The sequence below is a fragment of the Balaenoptera ricei genome, chromosome 7 (genome assembly GCF_028023285.1).
Source record: "Balaenoptera ricei isolate mBalRic1 chromosome 7, mBalRic1.hap2, whole genome shotgun sequence".
NCBI lineage: Eukaryota > Metazoa > Chordata > Mammalia > Artiodactyla > Balaenopteridae > Balaenoptera > Balaenoptera ricei.
Window position 1 is genome coordinate 35,156,224 of NC_082645.1, and position 21,772 is coordinate 35,177,995.

The window sequence follows — 21,772 nt, forward strand, 5'->3', positions numbered from 1 at the left end:
AGGAGATAACAGTTTAACTACTAAAGGATAATTTGCTCTACAAAATAACGTCATGAGTTGGTTTTATATATTAAGTTACATGAAATATAGATTTAAGTTATTACAGAGAGAAGACAAGGTAGAAAAACTTGAAACCCAAAATAATAGGAATAATACCAACTGAACTTCATTTGAGCATCTCAAAAATTTTAATATAATAAAACATATTGTTCATTTAAAAAAAAATTAATCTGCCATCAATTTTTCAAGAAAATATCTTCTGCATTTAGCAAAACACACTACTAAGAATTCTAGAAAATGCAAACCAATCTACAATACAGAAAGCAGAAGCAATTTCCTGGACACTGAGATTGGAGGCGGGGGGGGGGGGGGGGGCTGACTTCAAGGGGGCACAAGGGAACTTTCTGGGGTGACAGAAACATTCCAAATCATAATTGTGGTCATAGTCATACAACTGTGTACTTTTGTCAAAACTCATCACATTGCCCACTTAAAATGGGTACAGTTTACTGTAAGTAAATTATACCTGAATAAAATTGATATAAAAAAATACATTCTTAACAGTTGATCATGGCTGACAATCATCCCAACAACCTAATGACTTCTTTGTAAATTCATTGTGTTTCTGACACACAAGGCTAAAGACACCATGAGTAAAAACTAGCTGAGTGATATCACTAGTTTACAGTCACCAGTCACAATAACGTACTACTGAGCTTAATGCACTGCCACCCACACTGTGCTTACCACATATTACTTTATATTACTGGTTAGTTTTTTTTTCTCCTGAATAGGTCTCCAGGCAAAAAAATGTGCCATGTATTTATTAGCATCCTGCAAGCTCTAGCTCAATTTGTTTCACAAACTAAAGGGTTTACACATTGATTTACACCATGAAATACTTCAGACAAGTAATGTCATTTCTTCCTAATGCTAAAAAAGCAATAGCTTTCAAAAAAATATAAGAACAGCTCTATTGATTTCTCATGCTGGACAGTGTTATTTTAGAAGATTAATCCAGACTTTTTAATAATCACATTTAAACTATTATTTAATATTTGAAAAAGTAAATTCTTTAATAGGTATTAAAGAGCCAACAGAACTTATAAAACAAGCTACTGTATAAGAATGTATTTTCTTTAAAGTAAAAATATTACAATTTTATTTCTTTCCATTATGACAGTGTTTCTACTGTATATAAATTTTACTAAAATGATTACCAATAATGTATCTATTTTTAAAAATAACATATCTCACACTTAATAAAAGAAATTGGTTTAAGATAACTTGTTTCACAAATCTTAACAAAAAACATTTAAATAGTTTACTAATTATTATTTTAAAAATTAATTACACAGTAATCAAGCCAGTGTGGTACCTGTGAAAGAACAGACAAATAGATCAAAGGAACAGAAAAAGAGAGCCCAGAAATAGACCAACACAAATATAGTCAACTGAACTTTGACAAAGGAACAAAGGCAATTCAATGAAGGATAGTTTTTTCTACAGATGGTGATGGAACAACTGGACATCTACAGGTAAAAATTTGAATCTAGATATAGACATTATACCCTTCACAAAAAAATAACTCAAAATGGATCACAGGCCTAAATGTAAAATGCAAAACTATAATACACCTGGAAGATAATACATGAGAAAATGCAGATGGCCCTGGTTTGGCCATGACTTCTTAGACACAACACCAAAGGCACAATTGGGGGCGGTGGGGGGGAGGGAAGCTGGTAAGTTGGATTTCATTAAAATTAAAAACTTCCTCTCTGCAAAAGACATGTCAAGAAAATAAGACAACCCACAGACTGGGCAAAAATATTTGCAAAAGACATACCTAATAAACGACTCATCCAAAATACACCAAAAATTTAAAAAAAAAACAAAAACTCTTAAAACTCAACAATAAACAACCCAATTTTTTAAAATTTATTTTTATTGAAGTATAGTTGAATTACAATGTTGTATTAATTACTACTGTACAGCAAAGTGGCTCAGCTATACATGTATATACATTCTTTTTCATATCTTTTCCATTATGGTTTATCACAGGATATTGAAATATAGTTCCCTGTACTATACAGTAGGACCATGTTGTTTTTCCATTCTATATATAACAGTTTGCATCTGCTAATCCCAAACTCCCACTCCTACCCTCTCCCACACCCCTCCCTCTTGGCAACCACCAGTCTATTCTCTGTCCCTGATTTTGTTTCTGTTTCACAGATAGGTTCATTTGTGTCATATTTTAGATTCCACATATAAGTGATATCATATGGTATTGAAAAAACCCAATTTTAAAATGAGCAAAAGATCTGAACAGACATCTCATCAAAGATGATATACAGATGGCAAATAAGCATATGAAAATGCTCAACATCATATGTCATTAGGGAATAGTAAATTAATACACACCTATTAGAACGGCTAAAATCCAAAACACTGACAACACCTGAAATACTGAAGAGGAGGTGGGGCAACAGGAACTCTCCTTCATTTGTAGTGGGACCACAAAATGGTTCAGCCTCTTTTGGAAGACAGTTTGGCAGTTTCTTACAAAATTAAAACTAAACATATTCTTACCATACAATCCAGCAATCATGCTCCTTGGTACTTACACCCACACAGAAACCTGCACACAAATGTTTACAGCAGCTTTATTCAGAATTGCCAAAACTTGGAAACAGCCAAGCTATCCTTCAAAAGGTGACTGGATAAACGGTACATCCAGACAGTGGAATATTATTCAGCACTAAAAAGAAATGAGCTATCAAGCCATGAAAACACATGGAATAGTCTTAAATGCATATTGCTAAGTGAAAGAAGCCAATGTGAAGAGGCTACATACTGCATGATTCCAACTATAAGATATTCTGGAAAAGGCAAAACTATTGAGACAGTAAAAACATCAGTGGTTTGCCAGGGGATTTACAGGAAAGAGGGAGGGAGGGATGAATAGGTGAATCACAGGGGATTTTTAGGGCAGTGAAGCTATTCTGTATGATATTACAAGGGTGAACACATGTTTCATTGTACATTTGTCAAAACCTTTAGAATGTCTAACACAAAAAGAGTGAACTTTAATTTAAACTAAGGACTTTTGTTGATAATGATGGATCAATGTTTGTTCATGGATTGTAACAAATGCACCACTCTGGTGGGGATTTGATGGTGGGGGAGGTTAGGGAGGGGAGACCCTCTGTACCTTCCACTCAATTTTTCTGAACCTAAAACTGCTCTAAAAATTAAAGACATTAGTTTTAAATTAATTACATAAGAAATTATTTTAAAGTTAATTACCTGAGAAAGTTCTTTCCTTTTTAAAATCCAGATCTTGTGTGTGCAGTTTAACATGGAAATGCAATGCAATGGCTCTCCTGCTCATAAACCAAAAGGATCCACCTTTTCTTTAAAACATGTCAGGTCATTTAAAAAGTATCTTTTTCCAAGAGAAGTTCATGGTTTGTGGTTTTATGAGAAATTCAACAAGCTTCCCATATTGAGGAGCAGTTCTTATTGTCAAAATCTTAAGTTTTACAATGACAGCTTCACTTTTACAATGATGGTTTCAAAAGATTATGTTCCCAATGCCAATAAAGAAACGTATGCACCAAACAGCTAACAGGTACCAGTATGTGTCGTCGACACAAGGGTTTTACCATATTATATACAATTGATTTCTCCACTCAGTCTCTTGACATTTATTGCTTTTCTCTCCCAATATATGAAAAAATTAATGCTTAAGGGCCTCCCAATCCAAAATATAATAATAATTAAGAATTAACAGTATAAAAGTATCACATTAAATATAAAGCAACTTTAATTCAGACATCTAATTTTACAAACAAAAATTAAAATGTAATATTAAGATCTTTTACCACTGGCTTCTTAATATTTTCACAAAGAAACCACCCAACAATGTTGACCATGATATTTTTAAGTCTAGTAAGAGCTGGATCATTTACGAAACAATCAAAATTTGGGGGGGGGGGGTTAAACAACAATAAAGTCAACAAAAAGGTTTTAATTCTGAGGAATGGTATAGTCTTAAACTCTTCATAGATATGTGAATTGAAGAAAGAGAGAAGGCAGGAGTTATAAGTATACAAAAAGCTATCATCCAGACAAGGTGATTAGTGGCAAAATATGTGAAATTACCACAAGATGATGTTAGATTAAGACATTAAAACCATCTTGAGATCAGATTTTTATTAAAGCTAAGATTAGCATTCAAAGGATTTGAATCAACATTTTTTTAGAAACTATATATTATATGTGAAGCACTATGACAGATGCCTGCCTCCAATGGACTTACAGTCTCAATGTAAAGACACAGTGGACACAAGAGAAATCAATATTAGTCAGAAGGGATAAGTGATCAGTTGAGACAAGCATGAGAAAGAAAAATTATGGTTGATTGAGACATCTTTAAGTCTTAATAATATGGAAGAATGAGTTTCCATTAAATGAGGTAGTAAACCGACCCACATTTTGCAAGGAAGATAAACAATTTCATTTTGAATGGGAATTTTGAGGTACTATTAGTATTTAGTAAGCATTTGGAGCTCAGGAGGAGTCAATGCCAAACTGCTAATCCAAAAATCATTAGACTATGAGATGATGGATGATAACTAAACTGATTGTGGTAATCATTTCATAATATATGTAAGTCAAGTCATTATGCTGTACACCTTTAACTTCTACAGTGTTTTTTTTTCAGATCTCAATAAAGCTGAAAGAAAACCAAACAAATAATAAAAATTAAACTAGAGGTGAAGATTAATGACATAGGAGTAGACGAAGTCACTCAGGAAGAGAAAACTAACCTAGAAAAAAAATGGACTGAAAATGGGTCTTTGGAAAACCTCCTGATTTAAGGGGTAAGTAGCTAAGGGCAGGGGGAGAGGAAGGGTAACAAAAGGGAGGATGAGAGGGAGTGACAGTGAGCATACCAGTGAGCCAGCAGAGACAGTTTAAGAAAAAAAAAATGACAGTAGGAAGACACTGTTACCCTAGTCTCTACTCCAGAAACAAACCAAAAAAAAAAAAAAAAAAAAGCAAAAGAACAAAAAATAATGAATACCTCATCTTCAATGAAACAAAGACACAGCCACAACCACAAACCACAAACTATTAAAAAAAAAAAAAAGAAAGAAAAATGTGATACCTGGAATCAAATGAGGAGTCATGCTGACCACACCCCCTCAGATCTCAGGCAGGATAAAGACTTCCCTAAAGTTGGAACAGTTCTAAACCCCATTCAAGGAAACTCTGATTAGAGCAATGATGTTTAAGCATCTACCTAGGAGAAAATAAAAGAGGTTTCTCCAGAAAATCATGGTCTACACCACAGAAGGACAGAGGAAACATCAACATGTTTTTATTGTCAATGACTAGTTTCCAAGCTCAGAGATAGTGCCAAATGGGAGGAAAGAGACAAATGGGAAAGAGTTATCACCAAACCACTCCTATGACTCACAGGAACTCAAAGTCACAGTGACCTTCACAGCACTGCAAACTGAGGTGAGCCATGTCCCCAGATCAAAGGAACCATCTTGGATGAAGAAGTGTTTAAGTTAAAAATCTCCATATGTAAGTGCAAACTGATGTCATTTATCCCCTCTCCCTACTACTCAATACTTGCATCTGACCTCATACTTTTTTCAGGTAATACCTGTTTTTAAAGGAATTAAGCCCATCCAAAAATGAGTATGAACTAGAAAGGAATCAACAAAAAATTTACACAGAACTACTGAGGATTGGAGTGGAAGGATATAAGCAAATGGCAGATGAAAAAGATAATGTTTTAGGAAACAGAGGAATTACTCACAAACAATTTTCCACAGTTTAAATTACAGAGAATATGAGCTACTCAAAGAAAAGTATGAAATATCTAAGAGAAGATAAGAAAATTAAGAGATGAAAAAGCAAACTGTAAGGCTAAAGAAGTTGGAGATTGAGAGAAAAAAAAAAAAAACATAGATTAAAGCCACAAAATAAGCAACAAAAAAAAAACACAACATGCAATACTGAAACAGTCAGAAAAAGAGAGGATGGGCATTAAAAAAGCACACAAAATGAAAAGGTTTGAAAGATATATAAGAGATGAGATGAGATAATCAATATAGAAGATGAAAGAGATCTAGCCAATACACACTTGGCATTCTTGCAAAAGAAACCAGAACAAATGAAACAGAAAAAAAAAAGCAATATAATAAAAGAAAACCTTCTCTTGGGGGTTGTGTCGGTGGGGGTGGGATAAAATACTTAAAAAAGAAAACGTTCCAGAAAAACTGGATTCAAAACAATTAATACTAAGACATCTCCTCATGAGGTTACAGAATTTAAGAAAGAGAAAATAAATATAAATTATGTCAGTAAAAAGGCAGAAAAACCAAGAGTGGCCTTAGACTTTTCTATAGCAGCATTCACTATTACCTGGAGATGATAGGGCAATGTCTTCAGAGTTCTGAGGGAAAGATAAAACACCCAATTATGTGATGCCCAGCCAAATTGTCCATAAAGCACAAAAGCAACCTACAAACACTTCCAAGCATTCAATTACTCAAGAAATTCAGCAACCATGAGCTCTTCTTGAAAAAATATTTATACATATAGGTAGATATATAAACAGATATAGATAGGCTTAGATGCAACCAAAAAAAAAAACCTAAAAAACAAAACAAAACAAAACACCTGATAACCAAATTAAGCCAGCCAAAAAATGAATCAAAATAAAGAATTAAAGAAGAAAGACATGGAGAAATGTGTGGATGTAAATAGACTATATTTATTTTTGCAGACTAGAGATAGAACAGGTTCTTTGTCCTCTCAATGAATGGGTCTTTACAGAGAAAAGCCATATTCACAGAGTATGATTAAAATACAATGCTGCTTTAATGCTATCTCCCATTATCAAGTGCAAGAAAAGGAGAATAAGAAGGTACAACATACGCTAATAGGAGAAAACCAGGGAAAATTGTTCTAATAGGTACCCCAAAGAAACGGGGTCCTTCCATTTCTGGTCTTCCAGAAATAGAGGTTCAGTCAGCAATCTCAGCAAGTATAGCAGAAGTGACATGGGCGACAGCCTCAGAATGCCCTGGGAGATGCCCACTGGACCTCTGCTTCTATAGAACCAACTGGATTTAGTACTAACTCTTTTTGAGAGTGACCCAGGGTTTTACTTTTCAGGCACAAATAATCCATCAATCTTTTTAAAGTACACAACTAAAAGAAAATAACAAGGGGCAGTAAAGGGGTAGGGGGGGCAAAAGGGTTATTATGGGATAATGTGAAATCATGTGTGTGAAGCTCTTGAAAATTGTAAAGCACTATAGAATTTAAAGAATCTTTCAATTAAAAATAAATAAAAATAAAAATAAACATTAAAAACGCCATCATTTACTCCTCATTTCCTACGGAGTGAATTCTAACCCAGTTAGATTTTCAAAACCATTTGCATTCTGACCCCAGGATGCCTACAGAGTTGATTTCCTATTAGGAGCGCTCTTCCTCAATAGCACTGAACCAATAGGTATTCTTTTAGCCCAATGTATGCTTTTCTGGCTCCATAGTTCTGTTTCTATTTTCCTTCCTAATGGCAGGCACCACCTTCACTAACTCTGTAACATTAAAGGCTATTTACTATTCTAGGGCTGTGTCATATGCAGTGGCCTATATGAACTTTTTAAAGTGACCCTAACATTCAATTTCTACTTCAATTTCATATAGTCTATTTCTATATAGTTTTTGCTACTTGACCTACACATCAAATTCTTCAAAAAACAAAAAAGAAAATTAAGAAAGAAAAGAAAAAGAAAATAACACTCTTATATTTCAAGGACTACACTTAAGCTAAATAAGCAAAGTATTATTTTATAATCAAGTTGTATGAACCAAAACTTGATTTTACCCTGCAGGATTCAGTTTCTCCACCTACTGACCAAAGAAATATATTCTCCTTAAAAAAAGAAAAAAAATGTGGTACTTGTTTAGGGGCATCAGTTCCCGAGAATGGAATTTTCTTAAGGACCACTTCTGAAGACCATCTGTTGTTTAAAAAAAAGACCAGGAAGTAAGCACTGAATACTGTTAAATACAAAACTAAGACTAAATAACTGAAAATTAGTTACAAAACAGAATGCAAGTGTTACACAACTTGACAAGGTACAAATTTAATATAAGTAATAAGAATTAGGAGGTAGGAAAAGGGAAATATGTTAATTTCTTACTTTTCATTGCAGGAAATAAACTGATACAATAACATATATAGTTAATTTTTAAAATATAATGATCCTGATCTGTTACCATTTTTCATAATTTTTTTCTACTTTAGTGAAATCAGATATGTCTTATTATAAGGGATCATCTCTTAACTACTGTAACTCCTTTTGTTTTTAATTTCTTTTACTTTTGTAAAAATCAAGTAATATTACTTTTATTTAAGTGAAAGTAGTATGTAGGATGACCCTATCCTTATAATTTATCTCTTATTTCTCCATCTATAAATCTATGTATGTATGTGGGCATGTGTGTGTTGCGGGGTGGTTTTGTGTGCATAGAAGGAGAAAAAAACTGTCTGAAATGATGTTCCAAATTATAATAATTATTTATTTGTAGAATTAGTTATTTTTAAATTTATTCACCCTTATTTTTTAATAGTGAGTTTTCATATAGTGAGTACCTAAATCATTTAATGAAAACCTGTGTTTTAAGAATTTGGTAAGGCAACATCATAGAAATCATGAATCTGACTCAGAAAAGAAAATCATACATGCCCCCACATATTTCTATACTCATTCAGTTATTTATTCCCTAATTTATTCAACCAGTAGCTGTCTAGTATCCACTATGCGGAAGAAGTACTGTCTAGTATCCACTATGTAGAAGAAGTAGGACATGAAATTGTCTTAAACGTCTTACGTGCCATCAAATACTTAATAAGAGACAGTTTGTACTAGATAATTATAAAGCATATCTAAAGCATGTAATGTTCTAGTAAAAGGCACTGATCATATGAAATTTAAAACCTGAAAGAATAAACACAACACAAATGCCATTAACAAAATTTTAATTCATTCTTAGTGGATTTTTTTTTTTTTGCAATATAGAAGATAAGGGATTTTTAGAAAATAAACAAACAAAAAACAGGATCATCTTAATTCCAATCTTTAATTAAACAGAAAGGAAAATCTAAATAAATAAAAATGCCATCTCAACACAGTGGCTTAGGGTTTGAGCCCTTCTACTTAGAAAAGGGACTATACTTCCCATGCTAAGAAAAACTATTCTCTCTCACTCGGTGTTCTTATTATCCAATACCTTCCACCTCAGGATAGTCCCTTGAGTCACCTCCCTCTGTACAGTCTACCAGTCTAATGCACTTTTTGGCATAAAGGAGAAATTCTAATGCCTTCTTAGCATATTTTCCCCCATGAACACATTTAATCAAATGCCACGGCTCCAATTCCTCATCTCACAATGGTGGTGTTCTTTTTAAGAAACAATCCATAAGAATTTAACTGGACAAGCAAAGTGATGGAAATCACCAGATTATAGTGAACTATTTACCAGAAACATTCTAAATTCCTAGCGGGGAGGTGGTAATATTTTAACAAAAATGATCACTGGCAAAACCTAAAAGGAGGTATATATTCAAAAATATGTACACTGGTTCACATCCTTGGTTTACGTCTGGTTTTGCTCTGAAATGGGGGAAAGCCCAGATAACAACTCTTTGAAAAGGTTAAACAAAACTTTCCCCATTTGCTTTTTGAAACCCACATATATAATGACATCTGTTGGCTGAGTCTTCACATGTGCCTTGCAAAAAAATGTGGTAAACAATCTCAAAGATGATGCAAACTGCAGGTATACAAAAGGAAATGTTAAAAAGTGTACTATTTATACCGTGTTGAAAGCTCTTAGGGAGATGATTCAAAAGCATTTTTTTTTTATTATTAATATTGAAGTTGGTTTACTCAATCTTTTTTTTTTAACATCTTTATTGGAGTATAATTGCTTTACAATGGTGTGTTAGTTTCTGCTTTATAACAAAGTGAATCATTTATACATATACATATGTTCCCATATCTCTTCCCTCTTGCATCTCCCTCCCTCCCACCCTCCCTATCCCACCCCTCTAGGTGGTCACAAAGCACAGAGCCGATCTCCCTGTGCTATGCGGTTGCTTCCCACTGGCTACAAAAGCATTTTTAAATAATTCTTTGAAACTTGAAGTAATTGCATCTAGCACCAAAACACAGATTTTATAAATATGAATGATGAACTTTATATAAGTTATGAATTGCATATATCTTGCTATTCTGAAAAAATGTTTTGCTAGAAGACAAATAATGTGATTACGCATCACCTTCTTTTTATTTTTTTTGTCCCATTATTCTTCATACCAACACAGAAGAATTCAGCAGGGGTGGAAATGAAGTTCATCCATTCAAGTACCTTTGAAACAAGCACATCTAATTTTCTCTCCACACCAAGAGTTAAGAGTGGAGAGAAAAAGGAAAGAAAGGAGGAGCATTAACAAGATGGAAAGTGAGGCTTAGGTAGAAGCAAGAATGAGACATGTGGGCTTATAACATGGTGCTGTTCTCCCACAGAATGGAAAAGGGAACAATGACATAAGATACATATAGAAAAGGTCACAAATATGAGCCACAAACCATGGTTAGAAAATGTGAGATTACTTAGTGAGTCAGACACTGCCACCCAGCTCAGGCACCAACAATCACCTCCTGCCACAGACAATGGGGAATGGCTGCTGGACTTCCCCTCATTAGAAAGTCAGGTGTGGTACCTGCTGCTATAGCTGCTATTCTTGGCTTTGGCCGAGGGCTGTAACAATGAAGCATAATTGTAAGAGCACAGTCATTGTAGTCATGTAGGCCTGGACTCACACCCCACATCTTCTAGTTCTACTTGCAAGATTGTTTCACCTCTGTGAGTCTCAGTTTGCTCACTGCAAGATGTGGATAACAGTTCACAGGACTGTCACAATAAATAGTTGAGGTGATGAGTGTAAAGCACCTGTACATTGCTTGGCAGGAACACAGAAAGAGTTCAATATGTGAGCTCCTTTCCCTATGCGCCTCTTATGTGGTTTCCTATATAACACAGTTAGATCTAAAACATTCAAAACTATACTCTTCCAAGCACTAACAAGAAAAGCTGCTAAATTAAGTTTTTAAATAGTGGTTTTGGAGTCTGTATGCTGATACAGTGATCTTTGAGGTTCCCTTTCATCCTTCTGGAATACATCTCTCAGCCAAATAGGGAACAAGTGTAGTGTGGTGCAAAGGTGGCTGGAACAGACATGACGACATCTGGGTTCTGGCCATGGCTCTACTAGTCGTGCTCTGGCAAATTACAGCAGCCCTGGATCTCCGTTTCCTCATGTAGAAAATGGCAGTACTGAACTAGATTAACATACCTTCTGGCTCTAAAATAGTATTCTATTGTCTAAGTACTGCTTTAAATTCAACTGGTCTAGGTATTATAAGATGCAAAAGGAGTAAGTATGAGGTCCACCTAAATATAAGGAACTGGTAAGCTGCCTACTGAGAAAAGAGACAGATACATGATAATTAATTAATAAGAGAGCTATTCATGCACATAATCACCATGATAAAAACATTACATAATAAGATAAAAAAGAACCATTACGTGATAAGATAAAAAGTAATACCTGTCTTAAAAACTGGGGGATAAGAGAGGAAGTTGTGGAAATAGCTTGAATTATGAAGCACAATGGGAGTCAGAAGCAGAACTTAAGCTCTCAAGCACCTCACATTTAAACTGCAGATAATATCACCTAATATTTATCTGTCAAAACGTAAGGGGTCTAAGTAAGATCTCTTAAAAATCTTAAGATCTCTTAGAAAGAGCCATTATCATATGCTCTATAGTAAGATATTAACTGTTTGATAAAGATAATAAAAAATTTTAAATTGAAAGATGACATTGGGAGAAAAAAAGAATTCACAGAGCAAAGAACTGAATTGAGAGGACTTTGAAATTCAAACTCTTTAGTATGGCATCCAAGACCCTTCACAATCTGGTCCCAACTTTCCTTTCGAGCCTCATCTCCAACATCCCACCACCATATATCTCACACTCTTGGCTTCAGGGTGCTATTCACCATTCCCTGATTTTGGTCCCAAGTGACTGAAAATACAAAAATGTGATTTAAAATAAAAACAAGATAAATCAAAACAGAGATATGAAAATCCCTCTGTTTCTCCAGCTCTTAAGACTTCTCTGTAATTTGACAGAATGTCTCAACATATCTAAAGGGAGAAAGCATGAAAAAAAAAAAAAAAAAAAAAGGAGAAAAGGGGAGGACTGGTCAGCAAAGGAATCAGAAAAGCCATCTAGCCAAATGTTCACAAGATCAAACTAAGCCACAGGAGAGGAAGTCTTGGCTGAGTTGACTAGAATAATCTGGTTTCCTTGGCAATGCTCTTCCTAGAGTGGGTAAGATAGCCTTAAGCTAACTCAGCTGAGAGATACTTCTTCAAACAAATATCCCTCCAGGTTCTCTAGCATGCTCACCAGGTGGTCTGTGGCAACATGGTTCCCATGTATCTTGGCAGAAGAGAGAGAGCACGCTCGTCAGAAATGCTGGGTCAACTTGACAGCTGTATTTCTCAATCATCAGTTGACCTCCATATTAACAACTTGGCTTTCCAAGAAGCCTGCCTACAGGGAGACAATGAACTGATCTGCCAAATCAAGCAATCCAATCTGCTTGACAGTTGTATCCCTCATTGGAAATTAATCAATTGACAAAGACACAAACATATAGATATAGATATCTGTATATCAGTTTCTAAGAGTATGGCTAACGTCGCCCTGCTCCTGAGAGAGGTCCACTCTCAGTGGGTCCAGCATACCAGGTGTCTGAAAGTATAAGGTCAAACACCAGACCCCAGACCAATGACTCCATGAAGGGAAGGCCAGTCACTTGAGGCCCATTGGTGACAACACACCACTTGCATAGCCCTGCAACTTTTAATGTTCACACTCCAACATATGGCATACACACTTGTGATTTTATCCCTCTATTCATACAATATTTCCTCTTTCCACAAAGCCCACCTCCCTTCCCTTCTCCACCTGGAGAACTCCCCCTCCTCCTGTAAGGCTATAGCCCAAAGGTCAGTTCTTCAGTCCTGTCTTCCCCAACAACTCACATAAAATTAATCACATCCTCTTGAGTGCTGCCATAGCAACCCATGCACACCTCCCTCTGCTAGGGTTCTCAAATCAGAGTGGGGAATCCAGTCTGGCTCCTCCCATTCCCTGCTCATCTCCCCAACAAGGCCCATGCATTCATCTATATTAGCAGCTGCTATCATAGCACCATGCATGCTTTAAGTGCTTACTAAATGTTAGAATGAAGAAAAGGTAAAGAGCTGGCTATGGATAAGTAAAGAGGTGGAGGCGAAATTATTCTACACAGGGAGTAAACAGCATGAGTTAAAGTGAGACTACATAAGGTCTGTGTGAGATGAGAACAAGGTCAAGAGCAGAGGATTCACTGAGGAGGGTTACTGGCGAAAATAAATAGAAAAGAAACTTACCAACAAATTATTGAGGGTCTGGAAGGGTTGATAAAGGGGTACAAATGGGGTTAAGAAGGCAAAAGGAATACACAGTAAGTTCTTAGGAAGAAGAGTAACATCAAGAATTTGATAAAGGGCATAATGTGGTTGTAAACAGAACCAGAGCTTGGGAGCCAGAGTTTCAATCTCCACCCCACCCTGATCCCATCACACAAAATGACTAGCAGCTTCTTTAACTCCTGTAAGCCTCAATTTATTTATCTATAAAATATGGATAACAATATCTACCTTGCACAGCAGTTCTGAGGATTAAACAATATTATCTAGCACAGTGACTGAGACACTGTATCAATCTCTAATAGCTGCTACCTTGATTGGTTTTATAGACATTAATGTAGCATTGCAAGTAAAGTGAATTAAAGGAGAGAAGTGGAAGCTGAAAGATCATTAGTAGGAAGTTACAATAGTCACTTGATTTGGGCACAGATATAGACTTAAAATCACATTAGCTTGGCTTTAGTAATAGCTCTCACCTTAACCAGTAATGATATCTCAGACAAGTCACTTCTCTCACTACGAATTTCCTGACCTGCAAATTGGAATAATAAACTCTACCTTTCCTATTTCATAAATGTGTTATGTTGGCTATTTTAAATTAAAAAAAAATACATTTGGAAGTGTTTCACACTCTATGAAGTACTTTGGGGAAGATGAGGGAATGAAGCGCACAGGACAAATTTACGAAATATTTTCAAGAAAGACTCAAGAACATAAGAGACATTGGGAGATAAGCGACACCAAATTTAAAATGTCAAGGTATTAAGAGAATGTGTCTTTAAAAGAAACTCAGAAATTCAGAGAAGAAGAGAGTCTGAAGGAGATGACTTGAGAAAGATCTGTTCTGAGGCAAAAGGACATCTACCTAAAAGCAGATGGGAGTACAGGACGAGAGTTTGGGTGATGGGCAATGATGTGAAATGAAGCTCTGAGAATTGCCAGCAATATCCATCACAGTGAGAGTTATGAGAAATGATGATTTATCTATGACACAATGCAAAGCAAGAAGCAGTAAAGTGATAAGATTCAAAATGCAATAAGTAAATACCTAGCAAAGGACAAGGTCAAAACCCACCCCACAAAGAAAAGACAGGTATTACAGGAAGAAGCGTGGGCAGCAGAGAGTTCAAAGCAGAAATCCAAAATAGAGTGCTCATGTAACTGAAAAGCCGAGGTCATATGGCATTATAATGTCAAGGAGATTGAGAACTGAGGGAAAAATTCTACAGATGGCTAGAATGTGGTCACCAGTGACCTTCAAGAGTGCAGTTCCAGTACAGAGGTGGGACCAACGCCAGATTGCAAGGAGTTAATCATAATTCAATGATCCTAACACGAAAAAGCAGTTGCCAGTAAACTGAAGGTGAAATTCACAGATAAGAAGAAAGCACATTTAATAACTGAAAGGGGACAAACTTTATCTCAGGAAAGCTTCTTAGGATTTTTAACACTTTCACAGGAGAAAGAAGACTTTGGTTTTTCAAAATCTCCCAAAAGACATATAAAAGTAGCGAAACACATGGAAGTTAGATTTTGCTGCAACTGAAGGACAAAAAAAGAAAAAAAAGACTTAGCCCTAATAGTGATTTAAACTTTTGATTACAATTAATTCACATACCCCAAACAAGGCATTTTGATAACTAAGTTATATTAACTACTACAGGCAAGTCACAGTATCCTTTGTGTGAATAAATTACATATTACTAAAAAGGATAGTTAATAACATTACTATGTTGTATGTGACAAGTAAATATTCCTTTCTAATGCCCCAAATTTCCATTTCTTAATCCTATGTTTATCTAAGTAAGACATACAAATGTCTTTTTGTGGTTTCATTCATAATATACACTAACAGATATTTGCTTTACATAAGTACTCACTTGTGTTTAATTCCATTTAAAAGTATAATACATTCAAAAAGATCAGTTAAAAATAATAATCATTATAAAAAAACATAATGGGAGAAAATAAGTAAAATTCTTTCAGGAATCATGAGGCTCCCAACATCAAGCTTGAGGCAGGTCTTCAAAAGGGAAGAGAAGAATAAAACAAACAATCCGAAAATTTGCATGGAACCACAAAAGACCATGAATAGCCAAAGCGATCTTGAGAAAAAAAGAACAAGGCTGGAGGCACCATGCTTCATGACTTCAAACTATATTACAAAGCTATAGTAATCAAAACGGTATGATATTGGCATAAAAACAGACACAGAAATCAGTGGAACCGAATAGAGAGCCCAGAAATAAACCTACACATACATGGTCAATTGATTTACAACAAAGAAGCCAAGAATATACAATGGGGAAAGGACAGTCTCTTCAATAAATAGTGTTGGGAAAACTGGACAGCCACATGCAAAGAATGAAACTGGACCTCTATCTTACACCATACACAAAAATTAACTCAAAATGGATTAAACACTTAAACATAGGACATAAAACTGTAAAACTCCTAGAAGAAAACACAGGAAACAAGCTTGTTGACATTGGTCTTGATGATGGATTTGTTGTATCTGACACAGAAAGCAAAGGCAACAAAAGCAAAAATAAATAGATGGGACTATATCAAACTAAAAAGTTTCTGCACAACAAAGGAAACCATCAAAATAATGAAAAGACAACCTACAGAAAATATTTGCAAATCATATATCTGATAAGGGGTTAATATCCAAAAATATATAACTCATATAACTCAATAACAACAAATCGAATTAAAAAACTTTAAAATGGGCAGAAGATCCAAATAGACATTTTCCAAAGAAGACATACAGATGGCTAACAGGCACATGAAAAGTGCTCAACATCAGTCATCATCAAAACATTAAAAACAGAACTACCACATGATCCAGCAATTCCACTTTTAAATATTTATGCAAAGAAACAAAAACACTAACTCAAAAAGGTATCTAAACCCCCATGTTCATCACAGCATTATTTACAATAGCCAAGACATGGAAACCACCTAAGTGTCCATCAATGGATGAATAAATAAAGGAAATGTGGTATATATATATATATATATATATATATATATACATACATACAAGGGAATATTATTCCACCATTAAAAAAGAAGAAATCTTGCCACTTGTGACAATATAAAAGAAACTTGAGGACATTATGCTAAGTGAAATAACTCAGACAGATAAAGACAAATACCATATGATCTCACTTATATGTGGAATTGCAAAACAAAACAAACAAGACAAAACAAAAAATTCATGGATACAGAGAACAGATTGGTCGTTATGGGGTGGGGGAGTAGAGTGTAGGAGAAATAGGTGAAGGGTGAAGGTGGTCAAAGGGTACGAACTTCCAGTTATTAAACCAATGTAATGGGAAAGTAATGAACATCATGGCAACTACAGTTAATAATACTGTATTGAATATTTGAAAGTTGCTAAGAGAGTATATCTTAAAAGTTCACATCACAAGAAAAAAGAATGTGTAATTGTGTGGTGATAGATGCTAACTAAACATATTGTGGTGATCATTTTGCAATATACACATATATCAAATCATTATGTTGTAACCTGAAACTAATATATGTCAATTATATCTTAATTTTTAAAATTTAAACTTTTTTTTTAAAAAAACAAGGGAAGGAGGAAGACAGGTCTGCTTGCATCTCAATCACCAAGACTTTGCTGTAATATCAAAAGTACAGATGATATCAAGTTAATTCTTAATTTCTTTTTAAATAATAAAATGTTGCACCAGATTAATAGAGATACAATCAAAAAATGTCATTTGGGTCAAGTTTTATCCTTCTCACCCTCAAATCTACAGTCAAAAGTACTAATTACAAAAAACTGATTTTATACAATTGGTTCTTTTTTGCTTTCTAAGGGATGGAAAATTTCTAATGAAACATACCAAAACAAAATGACCAAAGCAAAGAATCAGTGGGCCAGAAAAATCCAAATTTCCCTGATTCTGACTAAGGTCCAGTGGGAAAGAGCACTAAACCAGAAGTCAGGCACCCTAATTTTAGTGCAGCCCTACCCATGAAAAAATGATTTAATTACTAAACTACTCAGTTTTCCTCATTTAGTAAAGAGAAATCTCACCTACCCTACCTACTTCCAAAACCATTGTGACGATAAAATGAAACAGCATATGTAAGAAATATAAATAATTACATTTATGGAGAAATATAACAATACACATATACACACAGAGCTTCACAAATATAAGGCAACAATCCATTAATCATTATTTTATAGTATAGATGGATTATTTTAATTAATTCATATATTATCTTTATGCTTAACAAACTTTAATAATACTACTTCGTTATTTCAATTATTCTTTGAACTTTAATAAACATATTTAGTAGTAAATGTCAATAAAGTGAAATCTTGATTATTCAGCCAGTTAGGTCTTCTACATTGTTCATAAGGCAGTTTACCCAGGAAAAAATAATAGCAATTAAATTCAAATCAGATAAAATATATTTCTCAGCTGCTCTTTTAAAGATCTGGTAGGAAAGAGAGGCTTAAATAAATGATAAATTTAAGATTATTACGATTAATTTATATTTCATTTAGCAGAGTTCACATTCTCTAAAAAAAAATATTGCAAGTACTCAATATTTTTTCTTCTTATATGTCTGAAATCACCCCCAGTAAATGTACAACTCTAATTCCTATTATGTATTGTTCTCCAGGTAGAACAAAACTATTCAACTGTACTTCTTTTTCTTCATAGGATAGACAAACCTTTCAACCTGATTTTCAAAGGGAGAATGAGTGTAAAGATTTTCCTTACATTTTCAAGCAGAGGTCTTCCATTCTGCAAATAAACTCCATGAAAATAGCTCTTAGATAAAATCATCCTGTCATAAAACAGGACAGTCAGTAGTCACGAGCATTTGAAAAGCACTTGAAGTGTGACCCTATTTGCTCACACTCTAGAAATAAACATATAATCCATGCTGCTTTCTTAATCACTGCAATCTAAATATTGAACAGCTTGGCTTTCGATATTATTTTTCCAGCATACAGAAGGAAACAGACTAGTCATTTTGAGATTAATCAGTTTAAGAATTAATCCATTTCAGAGGCGTAGGTCTCTCTGAAACCAGTTTTAGGACCAAATGTAATCCTAGAGTAAAGAAATTTTGCCTGAGTAACTTTCCAACATAAAGACTGAGAAATCACCTGTAAAAAATATAAGTATTTCAGAGTAGACAATAATATAAATGCCTACATTTAACCTAAGTCTGGAGGAAGTGAGCAGAACTGGGATGAAGTTTGAAAAACATTTCAATACCTTTTTCTGCAGGGCTTTTTCCAGAATCTACGACCCTCTAACCCCCTTACCCCTAGCTTTTCCCTTAATCTCTTCCAATTTACCTGCCTACCTTTAAGAAACTGTACAGAACAAGCCAGGAAATAACTGGAAGAAAGGAAGATGAAACCAACTATTCCACTACTTTGCCCCAACTTGAATCTCTGATTTCAAAATCTCTGACAACCTATAAATCTTGGCTAAAAAAAAAAAAAAAAAAAACTTAACAATTGAAGCTTCTCTGTTCCCCTCCCTAATCCCACTTCCCTCCCTCTTTCCCAGAGGTAACCACTTTGCTGACATGTGTGTCTATCATTCCTATCATTGACTATTTAAACATCATCTACATATGATTACTTTTATAGAATTAAACTCCATAAGCCCACAGGCTGTGTCTGATATTGCCTTCTGTGTAGCATCTAGTAATCAGCATACTCTAATCATTTAAAAGCTACAAATATCTCTAAAGAAAATTAATAAATATTTAGTACAACTATTTAAACAAAACCATACATTGTCAGAATAGGGAAAAAGAAACAAATTTCTTCCCCATTTATGAAATTCAGCTAGGCGTCTATTATGTAAAGATGATCCAAAAATTCAAATTATTGAAAAATTGGATTTTGGACTTCCCTGGTGGCACCGTGGTTAAGAATTCGCCTGCCAATGCAGGAGACATGAGTTTGAGCCCCGGTCCAGGAAGATTCCACATGCCAGGGAGCAACTAAGCCCATGCGCCACAACTACTGAGCCTGCACTCTAGAGCCCGCGACCCACAACTACTGAGCCTGCACGCCTAGAGCCCGTGCTCCGCAACAAGAGAAGCCACCGCAATGAGAAGCCCACGCACCACAACGAAGAGTAGCCCCTGCTCACCGCAACTAGAGAAAGCCCATGCGCAGCAACAAAGACCCAATGCAGCCAATAAATAAATAAATAAATAAATAAATAAATAAAATAACAAAAAAAGATATATTCATCCCCATATTCACTGAAGCATTAAAAAAAAAAGAAATTGGGTTTTAATTTAAAAGACTGATAAAATAAAATGTAAAAGACCAAACAAAATTTAGGTTGGAAAAAAATGTATCTTTCACCCAAATAATTCCCTATAAACTCAACAATTATAATTTATTCTGATTTTTTTTGTTGTTGTTTTACCACATGAGAAGTTATTTTTCTGTATTCCCTAGGCAGCAGCAAATAACACCATGCATGAGGACTCATATAATTACATGCAAAAAAAAAAACAGACCAGCACCCTCACACTCCAAACTCCCCTCTGTGGCTCCTTCATGCCCCATATGTTGCTAATAAAACTGTTTCAGTCATACCTATGAGACAGTTTTACTGACATAGTAGCAGGCCTCTTGGTTCTTCACAAGGCAAACCATACCACCAAACCTGTTACAAATGCAAATTTTAAGACTGAGGCAAGTAAAAATCTACATTACATCTATGTGTGTGTACATAGATACATATATATTTCGGAGCACAGAAACCTGCATTAAAACTACAATTCCACTACTTGATTCTGTAAACTTTAAAATGCCCATGCTAGCTATATAGACATATAGAAGGTTCCGAGATCTGACAACAGTATGCCGTCAAGAAACTGTAACCGTAGCATTATCCTTTTATATTGTTAAAATGATCAAGTCAAATATCTAACTGGTAGAAAATAATGACTGTCAGAATTACTAGTAATAATTATAAAAAGATCCAAAAAGGAAGGGAAAACAATGGAACACTGAAGCAACAAATAGAAATTTTACAAACCTACTAAAGTGATAAATGATCCGGTGTTCATGTGCCTCTCTATTTCAGGAAACTAAAACACTTTCATCACATGTATGGGTAATTTCACCATATGTAAAGTTTTCTCATAAAACATGAATGCTGAAATTATTTAACAAAGTTTTTTTTTTTAATCCTGCTATCATAGGAAATGCTCAGTTAGATCAAGATAAATGCATTTCTCAATTTTTTCCAGAAAACTTCTCTAGGGGACCCTCTCTAAGATGTTTCAACACGACCTCAATTAGTAAATCCTCTGGGGACAAGACTCCTTTTAATAAGTCAGCCTAAGAACAAAGGGGTATGATGAATTCTAGTCTCCTTTGAGCTGTGATGACAACAAATAGGAAACAGGAGGCAGGGATGGTAGTTCAAGTACAAATCTTTCATAGGACCGTCTGACCATTATCTCAGGGCTCAAAAGCCCCAATCAACACCACCACGCAGAGGAGGGAAAAGGGCCTAAGCTGAGAAGGCCTGGAGAAGTGGTCAAAAGGACCGATCTTCTAGGGAGAGATCAAGCCTAGAAAACATACCAACTCTAGAACACAACAGCTGAGCCTACAGGGATGAACTTCTAACATTGACATAAGCAACTGGAGGGCACCCTATTTGTTGAAGGATGAATTACTGCATTTGAAATCATAGAATTCTAGAGTGGGCAGGAATCTGTGGATCATCCATGCTTCCTTCCACTAAATGCAAGAAGGCTTCATGTAGCATTCTAATCAGGTAGATGATGACCCAGTCTCTATGCGAAAACTCACGATGGGGAGCTTCAAAGCAACTGTTGATCCATTCCTTTAGGCCTTGCTTGCATACGAGTGTGTCATTTCTGCCTAAGCCTTCTTGCTCATCAATGACGTTGGCCTGCCTACTTAGACTTCAGATCTGACCTGCTCCATCAGACCCAGACCCAGACTTCGACTTTGTCCAGTTTTTGGATTCCCAGTATCCACATACAGGTCAGACATTCTAAATGGAATTATGACCCTAGTCTATCACTACCTTAGGCCAGTTCCCATTACA

At 35.1% G+C, this 21,772-nt stretch overlaps 1 protein-coding gene across 14 annotated transcripts in view; it reads right to left on the minus strand.

The window, feature by feature from the left end:
* GTDC1 (glycosyltransferase like domain containing 1) overlaps window positions 1-21,772 on the minus strand; it is a 453,605-nt gene that overhangs the window by 389,386 nt on the left and 42,447 nt on the right. The window contains exon 1 of one of the 14 annotated variants that reach the window (XM_059927774.1): window positions 20,281-20,314. The exons of the other annotated variants lie outside the window; for them this stretch is intronic. The gene's annotated coding sequence lies outside the window, so the exon portion shown is untranslated. Of the gene's footprint in view, window positions 1-20,280; window positions 20,315-21,772 lie in introns of those variants that run through there. 14 annotated transcript variants of the gene reach the window in all.